The sequence below is a fragment of the Poromitra crassiceps genome (assembly GCF_964638095.1).
Source record: "Poromitra crassiceps genome assembly, chromosome: 13".
Lineage (NCBI taxonomy): Eukaryota > Metazoa > Chordata > Actinopteri > Beryciformes > Melamphaidae > Poromitra > Poromitra crassiceps.
This window is the reverse complement of record NC_139644.1, coordinates 48,798,244-48,821,517: the sequence shown is the minus strand read 5'-3', so window position 1 is coordinate 48,821,517 and position 23,274 is coordinate 48,798,244. Positions and strand designations below refer to the sequence as shown.

The following is a 23,274-nucleotide window of genomic DNA, read 5'->3' as shown; positions in this document are numbered from 1 at the left end:
TTCGGAGTCGAGGTTAATGCCCAGGAACTCGAGTGCTGCCGCGGGACCGGAAGTTTTCTCCTCTGCTAGAGGCACGCCCAGCCTTCGAAATAGTTCCTTCAGCTTGCTTAGGGAGACCGAGGGCGCTGACGGGGGGTCGACTAGCAGGAAGTCGTCTAGGAGGTGGAGCACGGCGGGGACACGCACGTTGTTCAGCAGTATCCAGCATAGCGCTTCTGACAGTGAGTTGAAGATGGCAGGGCTGCTCCTGCAACCGAATGTGAGCCTAACCGCGAAGTAAAACCTGGACTCCCATTTAACCCCGAACAGCGCCCATTGCGAGGGGTGGATGGGCATGACCTTGAAGGCATCTGAGATGTCTGCTTTGGAGAGCCAGGCGCCTCGCCCCGCGAGCTTGATGAGGTGGATGGCGTTGTCTATATTGGCGTAATATAGCGAGAAGGGCTCGGGGGGGATGAGGCTATTTATGCTAGGGAAGGGACCGTGGCGGGGCGAGGAAAGGTCGAAAGTCAACCGTTTCTTCCCGGAATACTTGCGCGTGGCGATGCCAATTGGGCTTGTCCGGAACACCGGGAAGGGGGGGGACTTAAAAGGGCCGATTACGAACCCTTTGGAAACCTCCTTGTTGAGCAGTTGGGAGACTATCTCGGGCTCCTTCAGGGCTGATTGCGAATTTCTAGAGACGAGGGAGGTTGTAGGGGTTGTGGTTACGCCGACCTTGAAACCCTGAGAGAGGCCGGTCAGTAAGTAGTCGACGAATACGCGATTGGGATGCTGGGAGAGTTCCTGGGCTAGGGCCGGGACGTCGATGGGCGTGGACGGGTGGCATTTTAGGGCCGTTGAAAGCCCGTTTTGTCCCTCTTGGTGTTGGGGCCCTGCCTCTGGGGGCGGAACTTTCGGGGGCAGATGGAGCGGGGGTGGGCGTCCCTGCAGTCGGAGCACACGTGTAGGTACGAACAATTACCGCTGGTACATGATCTGTCGTTAAAATTATTGCATGTTAACGGGTAGTATGGGACACCCACCTGGTGGCTCGAGACGGACCCATTGGGGGCCTGCGCCGTGCGGGTCGAGCGGGGTGCGCCGTCGCGGCTGGCGGGAGGCTGTAAGGCCGCCTTTGGGCAGAGAGGCGCTGTGTGCCCTGCTTCGCCGCAGGAGAAGCACGTGATCACCTGCCCTGCCCCTCCCAGCATCGTCATTATGTCACCGTCCAGGATGGACCAGTCTACCCGGGAGTTGGCTTCGGAAATGCTCAGGGCGGCCTTGTGGGAGAACGCTTTGTGGTATTGGTAGAAGACGCCCCTCCCGAACCTCAAGGCGAGATCCGTTATTAGTGCCAGATATCTGTCCAGCTCGGCTCGGCGTTCGGGGTACACTGTACAAATTACATCGCGGAAAACTCCGAACGCGCTCGTGAACTCCGTTATGGTGAGGTCCCTGTGTAGGCGGGGGTCGGACGAACCTAGAACGCTGGTGTCCGCGCTCGTGATTTTCTTACTGCATTCCGGTGAGGGCAGGAGAATGCTGACTAGATTGATGTCCTGGCCCTGCAGGATTTTAGACTTTAGCTTGGGAGAGATGCCGGCCGACTGGGGAATGTAACGCTTACCGAAAGTGAACTCGGGCAGCGCTGAAGCCAGGGAGAACATCTGGGCGGGAGGAGCAGGTGGCGCGCTGGGCTGGGCTGAGGCCGCCGGCGGTTGGAAGGGCCACATCTGAGCAGGTGGCGCGCTGGGCTGGGCTGAGGCCGCCACCGGTTGGAAGGGCCACGTCTGGGCGGGAGGAGCGGGTGGCGCGCTGGGCTGTGCTGAGGCCGCCGCCGGTTGGTAGGGCCAAAATGGGTACGGTGTGGCGGGTAGGGCAGGCAGCGTGCTGGGCTGCGCTGCGCCCGCCGCTGGTTGCCTGGGAAGGAATGGGTGAGTGGGAGCGGCGAGGAGCATGCTGGGTTCCGCTACTGCTGCCGCAGGTGGATAAGGCATGGGGGTTGGGTAAGGCATGGGGGTTGGGTCTGCGGGCACTGCTGGTTGTATGGGCACCGCCTGCTGGACTGGTGGCTGCGCTGGGCGCATGGCCTCCAGGCAAGCCTGGAACCCGCTAAGGGTTTCTGCTATGGAGTGCATGGCTGCGGCCAGCCCCCCCCCCTGCCGCCTGGGCGGGGCCGGGGGGCCTGCCGCGGCGGGTGGGAAGCCTGAGGGGATTTGCGGAGCTGTTGGCCTGCCATGTGCCTCAGGTGGGCTCGGCAGCCGGTTGGCTGCCGAGCCAACCGGCTGGCGACGTTTCTCTCTTTTGGGGGGTTCTCCGAGCAGATGCCCTCCCGCCTCAAGAAGAGAGGCATCCTGCGACGGAGTCACTACGCCAAAGAATCAGTTGCCATGCTGCCACGCCATCAGGATTAATGCCATACACAGCAGTCGAGCGCAACGGTAACGTAATCACCTCTTTAATACATAACAGTGCCATATAATTTTAGCAACCAAATCTTAATTTCAAATCACTTCGGCGTGCTTCAAAACAATCATCTAACCATTCCCTGCGGTCCGCACGTCGGGCGCGAAGGAAACGAGCTGGGCACAAGTAGCAATGCATTCATCATAGTGAACGAACGATCTCTTGACAATCTCCGTGAACTGGTCGTTATATCCTCGCCTACAGCTAAAGAAAGACGGCGGAGCTACACTAAATGTCTCTTCATCCAATAACGTGAAATTAAATAACCTGGCGCATTCGAGAGCAAAACGAAGAGGCTAATCTATGGAGAACTACACACATCTCTAACGTGTTAAATAATTAGGCCCAAACAATTAACATCAAATGTATTCACACATCGTGCTCAAATTGCATTCATTGCATTTATTGCACAATTTACAATAGTCAACAGCCAGCCAGAATCACTGCAAACGGACGTTCAAAGCATCAGTTAGCAATAGCGTTCAGTTAATCAATGTCTAATGACAGCCAGATTCCGTTTTAACAAAAAAAAAAAAAAAAAATCCCTTCTCCGAGTCGATGCTCCAGCCACCCAGTCAAATTAACAGAAGCCGTGCTGCTCACCGAATATACCTTTCTCCGAGTCGATGCTCCAGCCACCCAGTCAAATTAACAGAAGCCGTGCTGCTCACTGAATATACATACAGTATATATACATATAACACACATATATATATGATCGGACATTTAACCGTGCGGCGGGCGATGCCCATCATCGGTATACGGCTCCACATATAGGCCTACTCTCACTCCACGGTAACAATGCTGCAAGTTAAAAATATCCATTCAGCGACTATTGGTGTCCAGGCTTCTCCAGGCATTGCCGGGCCGTCATCACCGTGCGTCACCGCATCCTTGCATCACTCACAATAATAATGCTCCTGGTATCATGCCGCTTGCGGAGGGGGCGTTAGTTCATGCATGCCTATAATTGCGATATCTGAACGTGCTATCCTGCTGGCCAAGATTTCCAGAGTTCAAGCAGTAGCAATGCCCCGGAGTAAGCCGGCGGAGCGCGGAACAAGTGTTCCCTTCCAGCGCCTCCCCGAAGCTATAGCGCAAGGGGGGCGCTAAAGTCATATACATAAACTTCATTCCAGACTCGGGTCCATATAAAATACGTACACAAACACAGACAGCACAATAAGAAAGAACTAAAATAAAATAAAACCACACAACTAATAGATCTAAAACACATACAAGCAGCTATTGCAGTGCTTCCAGAAGTGCATCATAAATTTTGCTCACTTCGTGCAGGCACCCGCTAGTGCCATAATAACTCCATTCTCCGACTGGCTAGTCGACGCATAAAACTGTAAACAAACCGTCCCAGAACAGCACGGAAAGCGAGCACATTACCGCTCACAAACACATGGCTAGCACCTTTGCCGCCATGGCCCGCTACCTAGGGATTCGACCCCAGACCGGCCCGTCCGCCCCCCTGTTCCTCATCTCACCCCTCCATCTCATGACAAGAGCCTGGTTCACTCTCCACCTCAAGCGGATCCTCCAGATGTGCAACCTCCCAGCGGAGCACTATTCCGGCCACTCCTTCAGGATCGGCGCGGCCACATCAGCCGCCGCGCAAGGGGCGTCCTCCGCCTCCCTGCAACAGATGGGCCGCTGGTCCTCGTCAGCCTACGCGGCCTACATCCGACCAGAGCAGGCCGCCATATTGTCTGCCCAAAGATCTCTCCTCCCCTAGGCGTCACACGGTAAGCACATGGCATCCATCCCTACATTCCTCGCAATAGCCGTGACTTCACATTCATTGGTGGTGGACTCCCCGAATCAGTGTCGATCTAATTGATTAAGCGCTCCAGGTGTCGAGCAGCCTGCAAGTGCTCGGCATTGAACAGCCCGCAACAAATCACTAATTCCGACCACGGTAGACTACTCGAAGTGTTCTAGGTGCCGAGCAGCCTGCAAGTGTTCTAGGTGCCGAGCAGCCTGTAGTCACACCACTAATTCAGACCCCAGCAGACTACTCAAAGTGTTCTAGGTGCCGAGCAGCCTGCAAGTGTTCCGGGTGCCGAGCAGCCCGTAGTCTCCCCACTAATTAGTGTTGATCTAATAGATTAAGCGTTCCAGGTGTCGAGCAGCCTGCAAGTGCTCGGCGTTGAACAGCCCGCAACAAATCACTAATTCCAACCACGGTAGACTACTCGAAGTGTTCTAGGTGCCGAGCAGCCTGCAAGTGTTCTAGGTGCCGAGCAGCCTGTAGTCACACCACTAATTCAGACCCCAGCAGACTACTCAAAGTGTTCTAGGTGCCGAGCAGCCTGCAAGTGTTCCGGGTGCCGAGCAGCCCGTAGTCTCCCCACTAATCCAGACCCCTGGACTACTCAAAGTGTTCTAGGGTGCCGAGCAGCCTGCAAGTGTTCCAGGTGCCGAGCAGCCTGTAGTCAGGGGGGGGGCTCACATCAGCCGCCGCGCAAGGGGCGTCCTCCGCCTCCCTGCAACAGATGGGCCGCTGGTCCTCGTCAGCCTACGCGGCCTACATCCGACCAGAGCAGGCCGCCATATTGTCTGCCCAAAGATCTCTCCTCCCCTAGGCGTCACACGGTAAGCACATGGCATCCATCCCTACATTCCTCGCAATAGCCGTGACTTCACATTCATTGGTGGTGGACTCCCCGAATCAGTGTCGATCTAATTGATTAAGCGCTCCAGGTGTCGAGCAGCCTGCAAGTGCTCGGCATTGAACAGCCCGCAACAAATCACTAATTCCGACCACGGTAGACTACTCGAAGTGTTCTAGGTGCCGAGCAGCCTGCAAGTGTTCTAGGTGCCGAGCAGCCTGTAGTCACACCACTAATTCAGACCCCAGCAGACTACTCAAAGTGTTCTAGGTGCCGAGCAGCCTGCAAGTGTTCCGGGTGCCGAGCAGCCCGTAGTCTCCCCACTAATTAGTGTTGATCTAATAGATTAAGCGTTCCAGGTGTCGAGCAGCCTGCAAGTGCTCGGCGTTGAACAGCCCGCAACAAATCACTAATTCCAACCACGGTAGACTACTCGAAGTGTTCTAGGTGCCGAGCAGCCTGCAAGTGTTCTAGGTGCCGAGCAGCCTGTAGTCACACCACTAATTCAGACCCCAGCAGACTACTCAAAGTGTTCTAGGTGCCGAGCAGCCTGCAAGTGTTCCGGGTGCCGAGCAGCCCGTAGTCTCCCCACTAATCCAGACCCCTGGACTACTCAAAGTGTTCTAGGGTGCCGAGCAGCCTGCAAGTGTTCCAGGTGCCGAGCAGCCTGTAGTCAGGGGGGGGGCTCAATCCAAATCTCAAAACCGAGGGGGCTCAACCCAAATCTCAACACCGAGGCAGCTTCACTAATTCAGACCTCAATAGACGACTCGAAGTGTTCTAGGTGCCGAGCAGCCTGCAAGTGTTCCAGGTGCCGAGCAGCCTGTAGTCACATAACTAATCCGGCAAGACCTCAGCAGACGACTCGAAGTGTTCCGGGTGCCGAGCAGCCCGCAAGTGTTCCAGGTGCCGAGCAGCCTGTAGTCAGTCAGTTTGGGGGGGAGTTCAACGCCGAACTATGCCAACGCCGAATTATGCCGAACTACGCCAACGCCGAATTATGCCGTAAGTCGCCGTGCTGCCGAGCCAACCGGCTGGCGACGTTTCTCTCTTTTGGGGGGTTCTCCGAGCAGATGCCCTCCCGCCTCAAGAAGAGAGGCATCCTGCGACGGAGTCACTACGCCAAAGAATCAGTTGCCATGCTGCCACGCCATCAGGATTAATGCCATACCGCTTCGGGCCATGAATCCTATCGCCATGCCATACTTTAATAAAGCTTGCTGATTAACCTTACCCTCTGGTCTCTCATGATTGAAATGATGGTCTCGACCTAGTTTCAAGACGAAGACCAGACACGCTGCCCCACGCCACATGTAATCTAGAAACATAGCGACCTCAGCATCACATGTAATGCTAGCGTGTCAACAAGTGCAGTAATCCCAGAGTGACGCGCTGATGCCGTCAGTGCAGTAGTGACGCACTTGCCTAGGTGACGGCGTTAATGTCGTCAGTACCGAAGCTATGACGTGACAGTATTTATAGCCACGCCGAGCGCACCACAGCCCTTGTTCCCTGCCCTCTAGCCGCTGCATTAAGCTGATCCAATTCCTCCTCTGGAAGCCGCGTTTCACCCCACCCACCTCCCCAGTCCACCACCAATGTATTGACTCCCGAAGAATCCCCTACGGGGGGGGGTTCTCCGAGCAGATGCCCTCCCGCCTCAAGAAGAGAGGCATCCTGCGACGGAGTCACTACGCCATCATTTGGCAATACCAGTGGTCGTGCATTTTTAAGAACTGGAAGAGATTGTGTGGTATGCCGGATAACAGGCTATGTAAACGTGTGTTTCTGTGGGCTAACCAGATGAGAAATGTGAAAAACTATGCTCATACTGTACCAACATTTTTCAGCTCTCTACATTTATCCCATCTCGCCAGCACTGATCTAGCTCTCTCAAGAAATGATCTACGGAGTCTTGATCAAGCAGTTGCAGAGGCAGACAAGGAGAAATGGCTCTTGCAGATTAACAGGCCAGACGGAAACAAACTCCGTACTTACTGTTCTTTTAAGAATGTTTTTGAATCAGAACCCTATGTACAATGCATTATGCCCAGGCAGCATAGAAGTGCCCTTGCAAAGTTTAGATGTGGAGTCGCTCCCTTAGCTCTGGAAACCGGCAGATACACCAACACCCCAGTTGAGAGTCGTTTCTGCACACTGTGCAACAGTGGATCTATTGAATCTGAAGCCCACGTTCTATTACACTGTGAACTTTACAACGACATTCGCGCTGATCTTTTTATTTTTCTATCAAAACACTATGAGAATTTGAATGACCTTGATGACATAAATAAATTGCGTAAAATTTTAGCTGGTGAACACGGTATAAATGAATGTGCCAAGGCCTGCCACCTCATCCTAAAAAGAAGAGTAGCCTTCATGAGCACCGCCCAATAAACTGCCCCTTCCTTTTACATATTGTATTGCCAACTGTATTTTCTGTGTAATAGTACTTGTATGTATGTTTTTATCTTTTATTGTTTTGAATTGTATTGTGTCTCACAACTCCATGTGAGTGGTCCTCAACTTTTGAATGCACTTTTTGCTGTTTTTTATACCATATTTGTTTGTTGAGGAGTGACACAAAAATAAAGATATATCTATCTATCTATCTATCTATCTATCTATCTATCTATCTATCTATCTATCTATCTATCTACATACATACAAAGTAGAAAATACAATGAAATCACTTAAAAGTGGTCGCAGTTCTGATCTGCCTTGAGCCATTGTTTGAGCTGGGTCTTAAAGGTGGGATAAGTGGGACATTCCCACTGTAGATCATTCCAGAGTTTACCACCATACTGATAGCACAGTTTGTCCAAATGTGGTGCGCCTGCATGGGGCCTCACAGTGCCCTCTAGTGGTGGCCCGGGTGCTAATGCCACTGACACCACTTATTATGTGCCGTTGTGATTTGCCCTTCACAGCCACCGTAGAAGGAACTCTGTTTTGGACACATGCTGGGCTCATTTCTGCGCTGTTGTTTTGATTCACTGTTCAATTTATTCTGTAAATAAAGGTTTTTGAAAATATCTCTCTCTCACACACACACAGACACAGACACAGACACACACACACACACACACACACACACACACACACACACACACACACACACACACACTCTCTCTCTCTCTACCTGTCTCTGGTTCACTGTTCAATTGATTCTGTAAACAATTGATTCTGTAAATAAAGGTTTTTGAAAATCTCTCTCTCTCGCTCACTCTCTACCTGTCTCTCTCTCTCTCTCACTCTCTACCTGTCTCTCTCTCTCTCTCTCTCTACCTGTCTCTGCCTGTCTCTCTCTCTCTCACTCTCTACCTGTCTCTGCCTGTCTCTCTCTCTCTCTCTCACTCTCTACCTGTCTCTCTCTCTCTCTCACTCTCTACCTGTCTCTGCCTGTCTCTCTCTCTCACTCTCTACCTGTCTCTGCCTGTCTCTCTCTCTCTCTACCTGTCTCTGCCTGTCTCTCTCTCTCTCTCTCTACCTGTCTCTGCCTGTCTCTCTCTCTCTCTACCTGTCTCTGCCTGTCTCTCTCTCTCTCTCTCTCTCACACTCTCTACCTGTCTCTCTCTCTCTCTCTACCTGTCTCTGCCTGTCTCTCTCTCTCTCTCTCTCTACCTGTCTCTGCCTGTCTCTCTCTCTCTCTCTCTACCTGTCTCTGCCTGTGTCTCTCTCTCTCTCTCTCTACCTGTCTCTGCCTGTCTCTCTCTCTCTCTCTCTACCTGTCTCTGCCTGTCTCTCTCTCTCTCTCTACCTGTCTCTGCCTGTCTCTCTCTCTCACTCTCTACCTGTCTCTGCCTGTCTCTCTCGCTCTCTCTCTCTCTACCTGTCTCTGCCTGTCTCTCTCTCTCTCTCACTCTCTACCTGTCTACCCGATTTGGCTATGATCACCCAATTCAATCAGTAGGCATGTCATCAGCCCCATTCATATGGGCCTGTAGGGACTTACTGGCCTGCTAGTAGGTGGGGAAGGCTGTTATCAAACAACTGTATCTTTAGGCAAATAAAACAACTTGGTTAAGGTCAGGGTCAGGATTAAATAACAAAAAGCGCTGATAACAAACAAAGGCTGATAACAGCCTTCTGCACTAGCAGGTATAAGCAGGGCCCTATACTGGCCGATATGAATGGAGTGATAACGCTGATTGAATGGGGTGTACATAGCCAAATCGGGTGACCTGTCTCTGCCTGTCTCTCTCACTCACTACCTGTCTCTGCCTGTCTGCACTGCAGCATACTTCAAGTTCCAGACCCACTTATTTACCCTCCTCTGTCCTTCATTTTCCCATTAACTCTTTCAGTTCAGTCCAGTAATCTGGTCCGGTCAGTTCAGTCCAGTTCGTCCGGTCCGGTTCAGTTGAGTCCAGTTCCGCATTGTTTTCAGCAGCATTCTTTTATTTAATCCGGCCTATTCACCTTATGTAGCCACGCCCATTTGACCCGGTTGTGTGGTCATGTGACTTCCGGCAAAAAAAAAGAAAAAGAAAAAGGCCGGCTGCTTCAATATCATCCAACTCTGAATTAACTAATAATTTAGCCAATTGTATGTAACATACCAAATAAAAGCAAACGGCAATGTCTAAGAATGCAACACCATGTAACTGGCTTGTTAATTCTTGCATTCCATGGAATTACGTTAACGTCTGTGGGTCTTATAGACATAAAAGGCGTGTGCTGTGCTCGGAGGAGAGAAAACCATCTGAAGCTTTCTTTGTTGGAGTCCCGGTATGTTTTATAAGAAAGCGCTCGTCATTGTCGACGATAACGTTATCTGACCTGGCAAACAGTGGATACTCCGCTTGCTTGCTGTGTACCGAGCTCAAAGTAGGAAGTGTTAACACAACCCGGAAGAATTTGGCCCACCCCCGCGTATGAACATAACGTGAATAGAAAACACACTTTTGATGTCTCTGCACCAAGGTGGAGTTTAAACACACACACACACACACACACACACACACACACACACACACACACACACACACACACACACACACACGTCCATTAAGCTCCAATGGTTTGACCTCTGGCCATACAGACACAGAGACGATGTATTCAACATCTCTATGTTGATTTCAGGACGCACTCTTTTTTACTCTCCAGTCTTTATTCATAGCTTCTTTTTTGTGCCGTATTCGGGACAGATTCTGTCCTTTTTTTTACAATAATTTATTAGGCAGAACATGAGTACAGATTGTAGAGAAAATGAACATTTTCTGGGGATTGTCCCTCCATGTTTTAACAAATACACACCTCCAACCCTCCCCCCATGCCAATGCACAAAAATGAGATAAAACAAAAAAGCATACTGATACATACAAACAGTAACAATAGTAACAGAAAGATGTTATATTGATTCAAACTTGTTTTCAATTGGAAAGGAAAAAAGAAAGAAAAAAGTAATGATGTCCCATACACATATTCAGAAAGAGGGTAGAAAGAGGGAACCCCCCCCCGCGCAAACAAACAACTAATTGGGAAGTACTAATAACGGTCAAAATAAGATAGAAAGGGCTGCCATGTACAGTAGAATTTCTGGACTGATCTCTGAATAATAAATTATTGTTTTTCCAATTTAAGGAAGGATCATGTCTTCTATCCAGGATGATAACGGAGGGGATGTAGAGGACTTCCAAAGAAGAAGTATCCTTCTATGAGCCAAAAGAGAGCTGAAGGCGATAATGTTTAACTGCTTTGGTGTAAAGTGTTCGCCGTCGGGCACTCCAAAAATTGCTATCTCGGCACCCGTAAAACCTCCATCCCAATAAAAATAAGTCCAAGAAGGTGTCAATGAACATGTGTGTTAGATCAGCTGGAGATAGTGCACAGCGGTCACATTTGTCTTCTACTTCAGAGTAAAATTTGGAAAGTTTAAATTTAGAGAGATGAATTCCATGTAGAACCTTAAACTGTATTAAATTCAAACGGGTGCAAGAGGAGGAAGAGTTGACACAAGTGAAGCTCTTTCCCACCAGACATCATGAAGCTCTGTACCAAACTCCTTCTCCCATAGCTCTTTCCCACCAGACATCATGAAGCTCTGTACCAAACTCCTTCTCCCATAGCTCTTTCCCACCAGACATCATGAAGCTCTGTACCAAACTCCTTCTCCCATAGCTCTTTCCCACCAGACATCATGAAGCTCTGTACCAAACTCCTTCTCCCATAGCTCTTTCCCACCAGACATCATGAAGCTCTGTACCAAACTCCTTCTCCCATAGCTCTTTCCCACCAGACATCATGAAGCTCTGTACCAAACTCCTTCTCCCATAGCTCTTTCCCACCAGACATCATGAAGCTCTGTACCAAACTCCTTCTCCCATAGCTCTTTCCCACCAGACATCATGAAGCTCTGTACCAAACTCCTTCTCCCATAGCTCTTTCCCACCAGACATCATGAAGCTCTGTACCAAACTCCTTCTCCCATAGCTCTTTCCCACCAGACATCATGAAGCTCTGTACCAAACTCCTTCTCCCATAGCTCTTTCCCACCAGACATCATGAAGCTCTGTACCAAACTCCTTCTCCCATAGCTCTTTCCCACCAGACATCATGAAGCTCTGTACCAAACTCCTTCTCCCATAGCTCTTTCCCACCAGACATCATGAAGCTCTGTACCAAACTCCTTCTCCCATAGCTCTTTCCCACCAGACATCATGAAGCTCTGTACCAAACTCCTTCTCCCATAGCTCTTTCCCACCAGACATCATGAAGCTCTGTACCAAACTCCTTCTCCCATGCCCCCTTAATATTGCCAAAAGTGATATAATTTGGTTATAAGTCCTTTTGACATAGGAGGTGTTTCAAGCAGTGTATCCATCCCAGATTTGATTAGTAATAAAGGAAAATGCGGAGTTTGGGATTTGAATGGATATATTTGAAAATAACGGTAACGGTCAGAGTTGAGCAGGTTAAATTTAGCAGATAAACACTCAAATGTAGGAAAGGAACAATCCATATATAAATCACTGAAATATTCTGTCCTTTTACAACATTTGGGTAGCACTTTACATTACATGCTCGGTAACAACATGGTAATAGGGGGGTAATAGTGTGATAATAATTAGGTAATATGTAATTACCAATAACAAGGTAATAGCTGTGGTAGTTTCTGTGTAATGAATAACCATGAATTACGGCTGCAAAATGCTAAACTCTCCGTTTCCACTTAATTTCATGTCAATAGTAGATTAAAGCAAACATCTAGAGACGTAGGGCAGCGATCGTCAAAGTCCGGACTCCGGTCCGCATCCGGACCCAGACGCCGTCCTATCGCTGTCCTATCCGGACCGAGCCCAACATTCTCATCACAATTGTCCTACTATATGAGGACACTTACTTATTAGTGGTCAAATTGTAATGCCACCCACCCAAAGTAGTCTTTTATTTATTTTTGCCACAAAGTCCCTCTCATACACACACACACACACACACACACACACACACACACACACACACACACAGTTACTGTTTTTCACGCTGGAATGTGATGTCTTCTGAAGCACACTCTGTTTTTCACGCTGGAATGTGATGTCTTCTGAAGGGGATCATGTCTATGTTCCCCGGGTTCTATATTCCCCGTTTTTCACTAACCCTAAACCTAACCTCCCCCAGACCCTAACCCAAAACCTAACCTCTCCCACCCCCCACGCCTAAACCTAACCTCCCCCAGACCCTAACCCAAAACCTAACCTCTCCCAGGGAACATAGCGGGGAACATAGGACCCTATTTGGGAAAAGCGGGGAACATAGGACCCGGGGAACATAGGACCCGGGGAACATAGGGATGACCCCCTTCTGAAGCACACTCTGACAACAATATTACATAGACAGCACCCCCCCCCCCCCCCAACACACACACACACACACACACACACTTCACAAAGCTGTTTATTAGCATTTTTGCCATTTTCGGCAAGTCCTTCATGTAGTTGTGTCGCACGCACCCCTGGGGATGGACTAGTCCTGTATGATAGAATATATCTACAGGTGTGCTTGAGTAATGGTGCCTTATTTGACATGTCGGTGTTGTCAAGCCAAATAACGGTCAGCAAACCTGTTCATCCCCCTTCTCTAATCTAATAAAGGCCACACTTGTTGACAGAAACCATGTTTGTTAATGTTTGATCTCCAGATATTCACTGAGAAAACTTGTTTTACAAAGATTCAGCTGCAAGCCGGTAATGGAGTCTGCAGCGTCTAGTACTGTAGGTACACGGCAATAAAAGGATAGAGCGGGTTGAGGTTTAGGCATATGACTGAGCAGGCTGAATGGCGGTATGACCTAATTATCACTAGATTCAAATGGAAAAAAGAGACGTGTTCATTAGGCTTCTAGCATCAGAAATGTGGATTGAACTGGGTGAGGAAGCTCTATTCTTGTCCCCTACAAATGTCAATCAAATCAGGAACATTCTAGGGGGAGAATCCCGATGGATCGGCCCTGGCCTGTACCATCTGTCCATCTGCTGTTCAATCAGCATCTTGACACCTGTCAGGTGGATGGATTATCGTGCTCACTAACACGGGTTTAAACCTATTTGTGAACAAGATTTGAGAGAAATAAGAGATCTTTTATTTAAACTTGTGAAAAAATGTATGCCAAAACCAAACATGTTTTTATATTTTTGTTTGGTATATACCTTCCCTTAATGTATACAAGTTTGTTTTTTAACCTTAAAATGGTTATCTCTCATCAGGTCCAGAACTGATGTTCAGACATGCACAACTTGGAAAGCTCCAATCATCTGGGATGGAATGTTCAACTCTGATCTTTACGACCAGAAGCACAAGAGAAAGAGGTCATCTGTGGCCCTCACCGTGTTTGCTGTGGGCAGGTTTGTTTCTGCATAAATACTGAAGATAAAAGGACAACAGACACATAATACTGTATACTGACAGTTCAAAAGTATCAAAATGGAAAGAAGACTACTGATTGATGAATTGAGCATAAAAAAAGTAAGTGTTGTGAAACAGCTCAATTGTTCATGTCCCTATTTCTGCCCAAGGTACCTGGATGCTTACCTTGGGAGTTTCCTTAAATCTTCAGAACAGCATTTCATGGTGGGATTACCAGTGATATATTATGTATTTACGGATCTCCCGGAGAGGGTACCAGACATCAAGCTTGGCCCTCAGCGAAGCTTGAAGGTTATCAAAGTGGAAAGACACTCCAGATGGCAGGACATATCGATGATGTGCATGAAGACAATAACGGATGTCATAGAATCAGAAATCCGTCACAACTGCACTTACGTCTTCTGCTTTGATGTGGACCAGGTGTTTACCGGCCGATTTGGCTCAGAGGCTCTGGGAGATTCCATGGCTTTGCTTCATGCCTACTTCTACCACCTTCCGAAAATTTTGTTCACCTACGACCGCAACCCCAAGTCCAAGGCCTACATGGAAACTGGGGATTTCTACTACCATGCCGCGGTCTTCGGAGGCTCATGGCAGAGTGTGAAGCTCATGACTGAGGCCTGCTACCAAAGCATCATGGAGGACAAAGTCAACGATGTGGAGGCTCTGTGGCACGATGAGAGTCATCTCAACAAGTACCTGTGGCTGCATAAACCCAGCCGGCTGCTCTCTCCTGAGTACTGCTGGGACAAACGTATTGGCACCCGGAGTGACATACGCATCGCCCGCCTACTGTGGGCACCGAAATATTATGAGATACTCAGGAAGGCATAGTGTGGCTAAAGGGCCACAACCTGGAACTTTATTGAGTAAAGTGCAAGTTGTTTAATGTGTGTGTGTTTTTTGTTACTTTGTGGCTTAATTTACACATAACCTGTAGTCAGGGATTTTCATAATGAATGAAAGTATCATTCAAGGACAGACATGAGGTTTTAACCACAGCTCACTGAGCTCAGGTCAATCTTTGCAAATGGTGCCTATACCCTATAGGCCCTTTTCACAGTCCATTTTGTGTCGAAAAGGCAGGATAAACACAGGTGCAGGCAAAACAGTAATGAGGGTTTCCAACTTCCATGATTGGAACCTTCCTGCGTTTTATCCTGCACCTGTGTTTATCCTGCACCTGTGTTTATCCTGCTGTTCTGCCTGCACCTGTGTTTATCCTGCACCTGTGTTTATCCTGCTGTTCTGCCTGCACCTGTGTTTATCCTGCACCTGTGTTTATCCTGCTGTTCTGCCTGCACCTGTGTTTATCCTGCCTTTTCGACACAAAATGGACACTGAAAAGGGCCTATTGCTGGAATACATGTATGTCTAAAAGGGTGTGTTGAAACAAGAAATTACTTTTATTACTAAATACACACATCCAGATGTGTTTAAAGAGGTAGTAGCAAAATACCTGACCTTTGTACCAAGTATTGTGCAGACCAAATACCAAAGTATTTTTGGTCCCATTTTCAACTTTTAACACGTTGACTGCCAATGACGTGTTTTTACGTCAAACTAAATCCAACCGTTCACTGCCAATGACGTGTTTTTACGTCAAAAAAATGTTTTTTTTTTTTTGACGGTGGGATGTGCATCTAACCCTTTTACATCTCTTATATAAGTATTGGACGTGTACAACGTGTACAACCCATTCCACCGACCCACTAAGTGGCGACAGTTCTTTCCTGACTAGAGGAAGGCAAGCAAAAAGCAGTGTGACGAAGCCATTCTCATGAAAATGGATTGGCGAAAACGCTTTCGTTTTCGCGCTGATTGCTGGCAGTGCGGGATTGCAAATTTGCACAATAGATTACGGGTGGAACACACTTTGAAACACGCAGCATAAATATGACCAGAATCGCAAAAGCTTCATCAAAGCTCTCGACCAAAACTCCAAGATGCGAGCGAGTCCATCCAGACTTCCTCAAAGAGCGGCCGCGCAGACAGGCACAGCCGCACAGCAGCAGCAAAGCAGTGAGACTGGTGACAAGCTTGTGACACGGCCGCTGCAGCCAAGAAGAACGCCCACGGAGGGAGGAGTTGGAAGCAGAGGGGTGTTTCCTGCTGTTATGGAGGAAATTACTGTTCAAAACTATTGTTTAGGTCTTACTGATGCCAAAAATGAATGGTTAAAGTGACTGTTCTATCGAATTTCACAAAAAGCCGTTTATCTCAGAATAAATTTTCTAACGCTGAAACCATGCTGTATTCAACTGCTAATGCTTACATAACTACTAACTCTACAAACTAACTCTTTTAGACAGAGAAAGCACACATTCTATTAGTTCTTTTGAGATATTGTGTGTTCACAAAATCTTAGCAGAAAAGAATCCTCGGGTCTTGAAAGATGAGCCAGAATCCTCAAAAAAACCCTCTGGCAGAACCTACCTACAGTAAAAAAAAAATGGCTGGCAGTGAATGTGTTAATAGCTCTATTTTATGTTACCTACTATGAGTGATAGCTTGTCAGATTTTACAGAGAGAGTGTCCTATCCATTGGCTTCGTCATATAACCCCTATCCACTTTCCTGATTGGCTGTAATGATCCTGAAGTTGCATTGAGATGTGTGATTGTCTATAGCTGTTTATCCCAAAGTCACATTTACATGAGTGACAGTTTGTTGACTCAAGAGAGTAATCCTGAAACTCCATTGAGTTGTGTTGATGTGTGATGGCTCTGGACTCAAGAGTGCCATATTGAATGGTGATGTAATTTGTCTCCCTTTACTGATTGGCTGTCCGTGTTTCATAATGCAAGATGTGTCTGTGCTGCATATCCAATCAATACAGAGCAGGCTTTGGAATAATGTCCCCTAATCACTTTCTTCAATTTGGTCCTTAATTCAATTCCAGACAGCTTTTGGCTGGGTATAGCCTACAGCCACAAGTCTTTCCTGATTGGTTTTATTACAGGAATCTGTATCTATTGATATCCACCAGTGATATGTTTGATTATTTACATCCTTAGACTGGCCATGTGTCTGTCCCCCTCAATGTTTTATTTTTTATTTATTATTATTATTATTTGTTGGGCATTTTTGCCTTTATTGGATAGGACAGTAGATTGACAGGAAACGTGGGGATTGAGAGCGGGGATGACATGTGGCAAAGGACCACGGGTGGGATTCGAAGCCGAAGGTATAATATTATACCAGTTATTTTGTCAAGTAACACAAGTTACAAATGGAGTTACATTTTTTGCACAACTGGGTAGTGGGCGGGACTTCGAAAGGTCTGGAGCCAGGTTATCAAAGCACATATTTAAATAAAGATATTAATTTCCTAATCAAATTGTGTTTGTATCCAAATAACCACTATAGATGACGATAACGGAAAAGGATAACATTTAGAATTTTGGATGGTTTAACTTCAAGACTTGAAATTCTTTTTTGGGATGTTCCAGGGTGGCGATGTCATTCTGCTACTGCTGTTATTTTTGTAAAAGTAATGCAAAAGTAGTGTAATAAGTAACGAGTTACTCTACATAGACAGTAATATTGTAAATGAAAGTAACTAGTAATATGTAGTATATAACATTTTGAGACACACACACACACACACACACACACACACACACACACCAAAACAGAACGATTCAGGGGTTGACAGTAAAGGAAATTTGTCACTGGCCCTCCGGACCAGTGACTTTTCAAGATCAATGGTCCTTAATTAACAAAACCATTGCAAACACCAGTACCACAGGAAAATAATGTGAAATGAATGTATTTGTTTATTTTTAAGGCATTCATTTTACTGCCCCAAGTGGAAAGTGCGTTCTAGTACTGCGAAGTAGTACTTCCAGGCCAGCGGGCCATTTGTAATGTCTATCTCTGTGTCCTATATGTCTGTCCCAGGTTGTCAAGGAGCTGTGCCGGTACTGCCAGCAACATGTCCCCCTGCAATATTTGGACGTCCACATCAGCTTGGATGCGCGCGTGGAGAGAGAGGGCGGTGAGGGCGCACAGCGCAGACCGCCGGTTTGTGATGCTTGAGTCGGATTCTGATGCGCTCCCAAATGAAGCTACAAACATATACACACTCGCTCTCTCTCCCCCTCTGCGTGTGTGTGTGTGTGTGTGTGCGTGCGTGTGTGTGTATGGCGGGTGAGGGATTTTTTTTGCATTGGACGTATCCTACTGCCTGTCATCAGGCATAGGCTATAGCCTATAGCAGTGCAGTATATCATATATAGGCTATAGGCCTATAATAGCAATAATCAGTATAGCCTACTGATTATTGAATGATCAAAAACATTATTGTAATAAACCAGCCTGGAAAGAGCTCTGTCGGAGACCAAACAACACGTGAATATGGAAAATAGAGGCCTACAGCTTTATTTTTTATGAATGTAACAAGGCTAAAATAGCCTACATGGAGGGAATCACAGGTGAATTGCGGGGTTCCATTTGTCACCGAGGGACTGTCTATCCCCCTGTGTTAAGATTAGGCGAACCACTACAAAAGCAGATAGATCAAACAGTAATAGGATTACGCACAGCACGGCACACGTGAAAGGAGGGCACGCAAAGCATGCAATAAATACAGTCCACAGCAACGATTCCACAAAGAGGGGCTACCCCAAAACTGGCACAGAGAGATGATCCCACAGGTAAGTTGCCAGTAAAACCTCCGACTCTTCCTCTCCTTTTACGCACGACATACAGGGCTAGGGAGGGAATGAAGCACGCAACATTTTTACGCACGACATACAGGGCTAGGGAGGGAATGAAGCACGCAACATTTGACATGAATGAAATAGGGGTGAAAACTTAACTCGCCCAGCTGGCGAGACCCCCCCCCCCTCCCGACCCCCAGGTAAAAACAATGGCTTTTGGTTGGTGGTGCTGACGGCGCACGGACAGCACATAGACTTTAATCAGTCTATGAGTGTGCAATGCCTCCCCCCAAAACGTCTCCTCCCACATCAGGTTTACCACATTATGTTCATGAGAGAGAGGGGGGAGGGAGAGAGAGGGGAGGGAGGGGGTGAGAGAGAAATGAGAGAAAACCAGCAGAGAAATGTGGCATTTGCGCTGCAGTCAGAGCACATTATTTTCGGATTAACGAACTGTCGGATTAGTGAGATTTTCGTTGTCGGGTTAACGAACTGTCGGACTAACGAGATGTCTGTCCAATGGGCCATTTTTCGGACTCGTGAGGTGTCGGACTAGGGGGCAGTCCCCGACCAGTGGCCATCCTGAGCAAATGGACAAGTATATCATTCAATGTCACTGTTGTTTTTAGACTAACAATTACAGTACTAATTTAATAATTTGTTACTTTTTGCATGTAATATTTGTTGTTACCCAAGTCAGTGACTAACATGAAATTAAAACAATGGTGTTAGTGATTTCTTTCTCTGACAGACAAAAAAAGGCAGTGTTTTTGAACTAGCCAATGCTGCCCATACATTAGAAGACTTTGAAAAGATTTAGAAAAACTATGGTCTCACACCTGCTCACATCTAAAGACAAGTTGTAGAGACTGAATCTGGCAGGGTCACTAATTGCAAGACCACAACTAGATTCTTTTAGCAAATTTTTCTCACCATGTAAATTTTCCCCATCATGCTCTTAGTGGCAACTTACAAAATGGAGGAGAAGCAGAAACAGCTTTTGGCTACAGCTGTGTGTGCAGAAAAAAATAAGAACGTCAACAAGAAGAGAAGATACTGTTCAGGACCTTCGACTTTTTGCCGGTGTTTCCCGTTCGTCCATGCCGCTCGATGTGATTATGTTTATCTGCCAGGTTTCCTGTTTCCAGTTTTGTTAGAGCTCAAAACATATTGGTTGTTGTTGGCAAAGACTGAAAGACTTGTGATCATATCAAACACGTTTGATATTGTCATAAGGCCAAGACTAGGAAAAGACTGATCTAAAACAGCTCAGTTTACCTCCTTATACTAAAAGATCAAAATGACAGGAGCGCGCCGCAACTCCAGTAAAACTCGCACCATTCCATTCTGACTTTGAGTTTTTAGTCTGTGACTGTGGAAATCGTTGGGTGTAAAGCCTGGATTATGCTTGACGCTTTGGCCGGCCGCACGGAAATGAGAGACACGGAATCCTGACGAGGAAACGTGTGGAGCTTTTATACTCTGCAGGTTTCTGCTCGCGGAATTGAGCGCGAGTCTTGAAAACTCCACTTTGTCTGCCCAGCCGCGTCCGCGTCCGCGTAGTTACAAAATTCGGGGTGCGCACGGCCAGGCGAAAACCGTCCGCACGGAGCCTTGCGGAGGGGCATGTCTGCTGATTTGACGTCACTTTTCCGCGCGGACACTCGCGTTCCTCGCTGATGCGGAAAGCATAATGAGCCCTTAAGCCCAGCAAATTGAAAACACTCCTGCATTTAGAATCTCAGCTTTGTTCTGCATTGTGGTTGTCATTTTTCTGCAATGAGTTATACATAGTTCTAGATATAATGGTGGCCATATGGTTGTTTATTTATCACAGTAACATTATGTTTTTACAGCACCAAAGTTGCACTTCGGGTGGGACTTATCTTGGACCCAGGGCTGAAGACGTACTCACATTGGCACGGTATTGTAATCTTTAAACCCCAAATACCTCAAATGTATTCCCTTTAGGCTACACAAAAAAATAGACAGATCTATGATTTGACATGGAATTGAAACATAACTGAAAGTAACACGTTTGTCTGTGGTTAGCATTCTGATCTTCAACTAAATTGATATACATTGTGATAATTGTTTGTTGTTTCAAAACAACTTTCAGCCTTAAGAGTACAGAAAATAATGGTGATGCTCAATCAAGATGAGTCTGCACTCATCTCAGAGCTAAGAAGAGCCTTTCCCATCATCCAAGACAAGCCATTTGACCTGTGCACTGTTGATGGACACAAGAATATACGTCTCATCCATCAGAAACCGTGGACATCCCACGCCCTGCGGATGGTGGATAAAAACAAACGGTCGGCTGTGTATATTCTACCCAAGGTGCAGTATGTTAGATGCCATTAATACAATTATGGATTACAGGCTAAAGTTTCCTCAATAATTTCACTTGGATAACAAAATAAAGGTGATGTTTGTCCTTGTGCTCCACAGGAAAAAATAACTAATGTCAATGTCTGATTAACCATCCCATTAACTACATTGTTCCTTTCCATTCATCTCTCTCTCCCCTGCAGCAACGCCCTGTTCAGGTTACATCAGCCATTCATAAATATGCACGCCCCCTTTATCCCTGTCCAATCAATGTCACCTAAATTAAGTTCCATATCAGTCTTCTCGTATTCTGCAAAGTTGTAACTCACCTTGTGTGTCACCCATAGCTGCTGAAATCCGGCGTAGCAGTTGATTCGCCCCACCTCCTCCCCTGAACACCACCAATGGCATGGCTCCAATAGAACTCCCTATGGGGGTTCTCTATCCTATAAATCTCTGACGCCCTCCTCATGTCTCAGAGGAGCGTCATCATACCATGGAGTCATACGCCAAATCTAAGTGTTGTTTGTTTCATCATTAAAGTTTATTGTACTTTCCTTCCAATCTCTCATTATTGAAATCCAGATGATGAATCTGAAGACGCAGACACAAGCGAGGTTGTAAGTGTCCGAACCAATCCAGATGGTGAGGTGTTGGAATATGAAGATGAAAGTGAGCCAATCTCAGTACACTCTGATTCGGTAAGACATCCAAAACTACAGCTACTGTGTTGCACTGATGACTAATAATTGGGTGTTAGTGCACAAAACAAGGTCTGCCCATCAATCTTAAGCACTGTGTTATATGCTTTACATTGCCTTCATGTCATTCTACTGTAATCTATGACCTAATCTGTTTTTCTGTCAATCATACAGGACATCACTGACACAGGTGTGGACAGTGACCATCCTGATGCCATAATGGTAAGTGAGGTGCGTCAAAAACTGCAGCTCCTGTTTCACAGATGACTGATATTAGGTGTAACTGCACATCAAGTTCTGCAGATCATTCCATCTGCATGTCAGTGCTACTGTACATTAAAGTGTAACTTACCCCCAAAACACTTTCAGCTTTTAACAAATATATATAACTTTGGGGGTGGTGTGTGAAGAATGCTGGTCAAAATTTCCACATTCGAGACCAAACTGTTGCCATTCTACCATTTGTATAATTTTTCAGCAGCATAACTGGCATACGTGCCCTCTATGGGTGGAACACTGCTTTTTTTTTGCCCTCAAATGAATGGGAGATTTGATACGTCGTGACGTCACGATGAACCAGAGACTATGGGATTTCAAGATAGTTACTCCCCTACTCCCCCTGTACCGTTTCGGCTCCTCACAACTCCAAGCCTATTCCCATGATATCACTTGACCTGTTAATCACCTGTTAATAGATTACAATCGCCTGTTATTTTCCTACCAACTCCTATGTAACACAATACTATCAATAAACGACACTATAATCATAAAAGGAAGGAAATGGCTCTCCAGCTCTCCAGAGGCAATCTTCTCTGCTGCTTCATCTAGTTAAATAAGGGTTTTAGCCAGGACTCTTGACCAGGACTCCCTGGAAGAAGAGATCTTGTATCCCAATGGGACATTCCTGGATTAAAAAAAAAAAGTAATCCAAAAGTAACTGAAAGTAATCCCTACTTTACTTTTTAATTGTGGTAATCGGATTACGTTACTAAGTACAATTTTTAACAAGTAACAAGTAACTTTAAGGGATTCCTATTTAAAAGTAACCTACCCAACCCTGGTGCTACATTGCCTGAGATATGAAGGCTTTAGTGGACGCCGACCGCTCTGGCAACTTGTCCCAAAACGTCAGGTTTACAGGGGGGTGTTTACAAACGTGCAGTAGGTTGAGAGTGCCACTCTAGAGAACGCGCTAGGTATCAATTGGTTAAAGCCCCATTCAGCAACTTTTCCAAGTTTTGCTATTGGAGAAACTGCGCCCTCTGGGTGCAACAGTATTGGTATCGATATCGGCGTTCAAAGTCAACAAAACACAGCGCCAGAAAGCTGTATGTACATGTTGTGACATCGGTTACTCACTACGTGATGAAATAATAATCCATAGTTACGTGAAACGTCATTTTCGTAGCAAATCCACACTGAGTTACTTACTTGTTTTTTTCATGAACACGCTTCCGCTGTACAGCGCATGCGCGCATCTTGCCTCCGGCACGCAGGCACCAAACTGCTTAGTCCCAGGAGAGGCTTTTGGAGGGCGGTGTGTGACCAATAGAGGTGACATTCTCCCTGTTACAAGTCAATGTACCATCTTCAATGACTAAAAAGCTCTTTTATTAAGGTGAAAATTTCTGATTGGGGCTTTAAC

The 23,274-nt window shown here is 46.8% G+C and overlaps 1 pseudogene across 1 annotated transcript; it reads left to right on the top strand.

Annotated features, from left to right (window-relative positions):
- The first annotated feature begins 3,880 nt into the window (after positions 1–3,880).
- Positions 3,881–14,768, top strand: LOC310788616 (N-acetyllactosaminide alpha-1,3-galactosyltransferase pseudogene; annotated as a pseudogene). Its single transcript has 3 exons — positions 3,881–3,918; positions 13,775–13,912; positions 14,084–14,768. The product of its transcript is annotated as an N-acetyllactosaminide alpha-1,3-galactosyltransferase pseudogene (transcript).
- The last annotated feature ends 8,506 nt before the right edge of the window (positions 14,769–23,274 follow it).